Here is a 6,333-nt window from a genome sequence, read left to right as displayed (position 1 = left end):
TTCCTTTATCTGCCTGTGTTCCAGTTTCCCTTTTCAGAAAGTTGTTATCCTCAGCGACCATTATCTATGTACTACTCTAGTCTTATTAATGAGACAGTACAGGCACTGTCTTATTTTGAAGAACATATAAACATTATCATTGGTTTACATGCCTTGGGCTCTTTCTGGGCATCTTTCCAGGGTCTACATAAGTGCTTTTAGGAAAAATGTACCATTTTGTTGTCCTTGTGTTATTACTACAGGATTTATCTTTAAGTGTTTGTTAAAGGCTTAAACTGTCCCTGAGCATAAATGTGACTTTTGGAGATAGGCTGTACTCCTGGCAATCTCCAGCTTTTATGTTTATCCACCCAAGAGGAGTGCTGTACATCTTTGCCTGCCACACACAATTGTTATATGTCATCACTCATTTTGTTTTATAGCTCCCCAAAGTGTGCCAAGTGATTTAGAGAAAAATTAGAAAGCTACAACCTGGACTTGGCCTGAAGTACAAGCCTGTTGCAAAGTATGAGATGAAGTAAGTGTTGCTGGCTTTGTAACAGCAACCTGTCTTCCATGGTTGCCCTGCCATTTGACAGTGACAAAACATGATCGGAATCAAAATGATAGTCCTTCTGCCTCAGCAATCTGTAAAGAGCAGGTTCTTCATCTCATATGAATTCTCACTCTGTTCATTTGTATCAGTAGCATAAGTCAGAATGCTTATTTAGGGTTATCTGTACAAGGATATGTTATAAAAGTTAATTGGATTTGCTTTTTTAAATGAGTGATTAAACTGCATTAAACACTGTGGAAGTCCTTAGTCAGCATTTTAGTGACCTTATTTCAAATTAATTCAGTTCTTTTCAAAAGTGAAATGTGTGTTTAAACATATTGATTATTACAGTTAATATCATCATAGAATCATAGAATCATAGAACGGCTTGGGTTGAAAAGGACCTTAAAGATCATCTAGTTTCACCCTCCCTGCCCTGGGCAGGGTTGCCAACCACTAGAGCAGGCTGCCCAGAGCCGCATCCAGACTGGCCTTGAATGCCTTCAGGGATGGGACATCCACAGCCTGTTTGGGCATCCTGTGCCAGTGCCTCACAACCCAATATGATTTATTTCATTGCAGAAAGCATTCCATGTCAAAGAAAGGGGTAGAATTTTAAGACCCTTCTAAGTTTCGGGAGATTTTTGTATAATTCTTTTTCTAGGAAAAGTAACTGTGTTTTGTGTTTATTTCTGAAAGCAATCCCGAAAGTTTCCTAAAGCAAACTGTACTTGTGCTGTAGGCTGAGACTGGGAATTGCCTAGATGGTGGAACAATCAACTATTCCGTACTTCACACAGTGGCTGGAGGCTGTGCTCTCATTTGCCATTTTTTTCCCCCATTCTGAACACAAGTGGCTGCTTCCTAGAGATATGTTCATGCTCTTTGTTTTCTGGGTTTTGTTGATTTGATTTTTTGAAGAGACTTATCTTTAATTGGTTACAGAAGTAAAAAATCTTCATGAACATGAATGAAATTTCAGAAGACAGAAATTCCTATTGGCATCATCTCTTGAATTTTGAGCAGCAGAAGAAATTACGTCTCTGCTATGCTTATGTTATCACACATTTCAAGAAGATCGAAGGATACTCAGAGCTAAAAAAGCACATTCTAAAAAGTGTTCTTACTTTTATCAGCTTGAGTTAACTAATTTTATAGTGTACACCATGGCTGAAGCTGGAGTTTGGGTTCCTGTGCTACTTCCATTTCTATATTTTTTTTTAATATGTAGAAGTTTGAGTGAATTCAAGCCAAAGTACCATTGTTTAAACAAAAGCCTGTTTCCTGTCCGTTGCTGGTTTACTGATTATGAGCCTGAACAGAAAATTTGTATTTCCTTTAAGAAAGGAGTGGCTGTCTTTGTAGAAACAGAAGATTCACTTGACAACATTTTCCACTCTGAGTTCAATTTCTTTCACTGTGCAATATTAATATTTTTAGGTAGAAATCTAAGTCTTAGTGGGGGAAGGCTTATTTTGTTGTCCATAAATTTCCATCCCTTTTTTTCCTGCTAGAAATTTCCTGCCACAAAATGAGATCTGCCATCTAATTCTCAATAATTTGTTGGTATTTTAGTCAGATTGATTTTCCATCACCCATAACAGGATCCTTTTGCTATGAAATGTCAATAGAAAGAGTCTCCTAGTTTTGAAACTTTTATCTAAATATTTTGGGCAAAACAAAGGGGATGGGGAGAATGAAGGGGTTCAGGATGGGTATATCTCATTGCTTCTCTTCAGCCATTTAGTAGTAAATTCGTCATCTGTCTTGTCTGTAAGTCAGCTTGGGAGAGTTGTGGGAGGTGAGGGGGCTAGACAGAGGGACGGGTAGAGAGCGGGGGAGAGAGAGAGACATCCAAAGGGAAGTGCATGTCTGTCACTGTTGGACAGGTGTTGAATGCAGTTGGAATGAAGTGCTGGAGGCACAACCTAGTGCCTGCCTTTCTGCAGAAACTGAAGAGGAGCTCTGATGACCAGCTTTGACTAGATACTTCACTGTTAGGTGATTAAAAGTGAGTCTTTCTTTCTGAAGATTACTCTAAGGAGTCTCAGCAAGGCCAAAACAAAAACTTGGTCTCCTGATTCTGATCCAGTGTCATCATTTCAAATATGCTCATCTATTCTGCCTTGCTTATTCTTCAGTGTAAACATATATATATATATACAGTGTAAGCATATATATATATATATATATACACATGTATACACACACACACACACACACACACACACACACACACTTCCTCTGTATACTTATATACAAGCTACTGTTGCTATTTCACTCCCAGGACTCTTCTGCTAGATTGTGTGGTGCTTTTCCAATGTGTAAGCATTAGGCTTGGAATGAAAGAAACTGATTTTCGTTTCTGACCCAACCTCATATTCAAATTTATATTTTGTGGGGTTGAAAGGCTAATTCCATAATCCCACATAACCCTTTGGCCAATCCCATTTAAGATAGAAAATGGAGGCAGAAGAAATTAATTGGTTTATATTATTAAAGTGAGCTACCACAATTCCTTGTTTGTATAGCAATCAGGAGTTGTTATCTCTATCCTTCAGCTTATTTTGCAAGCAGCTGCTAGTTTTTCACAGCCAGCAGGCCAAGATGGGCTGGAGAGAGCTTTGCACCAGCAGCCAGGAGCTTCTGAAGTCCTAGCAGTGAGTGTACCATGGATTTGCCACAGCCATGGCAAATCTGTTTTCATTTCTTTGTCTCTTTTGTTGCATTAAAATGAGGCTAAGGAAACACTCTAATGTATGTCTCAGAAGGGAATTGAGAGTTAATTAGTTAATTACTTAAAATGTACTTAATTTTGGTGTGCAGCGTATTGTATTTTGCTTAAGTTAATGCAGAAAAGCCATGGATGACCTATGCTGCATTAAAAATAGGCTGTCTTTCTCTGCCAGTATGAGCAGGAACAGATGATTTGCTTCACAAATTTGACCATGAGTTCAACAACAGCTGAAATTTCCAACCAGGGGAGAACTGGGTTTGGTGATTCAAACTAGGTCACAACTAATATATTTTTTTTTATGAGGAGGTGGGTCAAGTTTCATCCTTCACAACCTGTTTCCATCAGTGTTGTCCCAAAGACAGTATGAACTGTGCTGTCTTGAGCTCTGCAATGGTGGCAAGGTATCAGCTGAGAGAATGGAATGAAGCACTCATCCGTCTGGGTGTCTGTGAAACTCCTTTTTATTGGGCAGTGAGTTTACCCCTTCAATTCATGCTGTTGAATATGGGAGAAATAACCATCAGCTAAGGATTAAATGTAGATATGACCTCAGGAGTTATAATAGTAATCAAGCTGGACAATGCTTCGGTCGGGTATTTGATGCCAGATCTCCCTAACAGGAACAAAGAAGAGTAAGAGAAATTTCATGCAAAGTCTTTATCAAATACAGGCTTGGGGAAAACAGTAGCAAGTAACTGTATTCAAGATTTTATTGAACACTAAAGATGTGTTGTTTAGAACATAGAGTGGGCATTTGAATTGTATGCTGATGACAGCAAGAAGGACTGAGGTGCAGGAAATTTCCTGGGGCTTAAGGGTACCTAGGGCTGAATGGGCTCAGTTGCAGCCTGGGACCATTGATTCCAAGGACTTTTTAATCCCCAAGAAATACCTTGTCCATAATTGCTTATTGCTTTTGTTAACATGTAGGCTGAAAGTTTCATCTTCATTCTTAAAGATAAAATGTTTTTAAAAAAGAAAAACAAAACACAAAAATGTGACATGTTGAGTTTTATCTTTGTGTCAGAAAGCAAGGGTGCAGATTTCTTTAATTTGAAGAATATGGGAAATATCTATGGAACTACTATCCTGTATATTTCCTCGTCAGGACCCTTAATATCATCTTCCAGTATTTTTAAATGCAACTGTTATGCATTGTGCATCAGTTAAGAAAATCAGCAAACGATTAGCTGCTGTATCCATAGAAAAAGTCATCCACATCACACTTTCTATTGTTAAAACTCAGGATAAAAGGAAATGGGGAGAGGCAAGAATAGGATTACAGATCCCTCTCCTTCTAACCAAGTTTTAATGCAAGCCTTCAAGGCTGTTCCACAATCTACTTTCTTACTGTGTCTTTCCCATGTGTTTCTTTATCCCGTGGTTTTCTCTTCCATATCCCTAATCTTCTAAGGATAACTCCTTATGTCCACAGACCCTTTTCCTGTTCCCTCTCCACTTGGCATGGCAAACATAACAAATTCCCATAGGCTTTGTATGTTCAGGTTGGTCTGGCTGTGTGCAATGTAGACTGACCAGGTGGCTGATGCAACAAAAACAAGGCATAGAGTTATAACTGCCTTCTTCTCAAAGGAGTGGAATTTTGGCTCTTTCACTTCTAGCCAGCTCCTGATCTTCACAAAACCACTTGGAATATAATAACCTGGAGTCAAAGCCATGACTCAAATCTGGTGTGCTTTAGCTAATGTTTAAAAGTGATTTGGAAAGACTTACAAAAGAACAGATGTGTTAATAGAAGGCTTGATTATCATAAATCCCATTTCCTTGGGAAATTCAGGTTACATGAGGTTGGTTACTTAGGGTTCTTCTATGCAGATTACCAGGTGTTGTATCCACTTGGTTCTTGTATGCCAGGGAAATAAGGACTGAAATTGGAGTGGGAACACGATGGACTGGTGGGAATAAAAACGAAGCCAGACTTGGCAATTGCTTGATTAGAACAGATCATTTTCTGAAAACCAGCTTCACACTGACCAAATAACATGCTTAGCTGGGTTTGTTTTTTCACTGTTACCATATGAGTCAGAGGCAAGAGTCTGCGCTTTCACTTTGATAAATAACTAGAGTACCAGTGAGTCAGCAATGGATGATGGTACGGTGGTATTCAGTTGAAGTAAAAGATGACAACTCTCAGGCTTGGGAGACAGAACAACAGATTATGTAAATTGAAAATTATTGTCTGGATTAATTACTTTGCTTGAATAACAAAAGCTGACCCACTAAATTATCTGCCACCCTAGTTACGGTTACTGTTTTGGGGAAATGCATTCATGTGACACTTTCCAATGAAAGTTAACATGAAGTCTAAACACTGCTTCAGTTACTATAATAGTGTTTGAGACAGAAACTGAGACTACTAAGGTTTCTCTCTCAAACGCTATTATAGTGACTGAAGTGGTGTAGTGCTCTTGTGAGCACTTCATTCCAGGTGAATTTCATCTATTGAAGTGGTTGAGGTGGGGTGTGGTTTTATGGGTTATGGGGTCATTCACTGCACTAGACTCTTTCTACTTACTGTTGAAATTATACATCTAGTTTAGGATTTCAGTATGTCAGTCTCAAAAAGGACTGAACAGAATCTCAAACTATTTTTTCATCTAGGGTGCACAAATAATTATGCATTTCTTCTGGCACTCTCATAGCACAGAGGACAAAATCAAATTAGAGGACAAAGTTATATTTATGCTAGATGTTAACTATTCATGCATTGACTGGAATTCATTAACTGGACAAAAGGCCTGGAGGTATGTTTGCGGACGTGGTTCAGAATTGTTTTTTAACTCAGTATGATTATTAATTCAATAAGAAATGAAGTACTTCCAGACTTGGTATTCCTGACATGGAGGATATGATTGAAAGCAAAATATCAAATGAAGACAGAATCATAGAATGGAGACTCTATTTGGAACATGGTATAATGACACTATGTTTAAAACTAACAAAAAGGAAAAAGAACAGCTAGCTTTATAAAGTGAAGCTTGGCTGGCAGAAGGTGAGGGTTGCATGAGTTACAGAGAAATGGTACAGGATATGGATGAAA

This window comes from Anas acuta, chromosome 1, assembly GCF_963932015.1.
Source record: "Anas acuta chromosome 1, bAnaAcu1.1, whole genome shotgun sequence".
NCBI classification, from domain to species: domain Eukaryota; kingdom Metazoa; phylum Chordata; class Aves; order Anseriformes; family Anatidae; genus Anas; species Anas acuta.
This window is presented reverse-complemented; position numbering follows the sequence as displayed.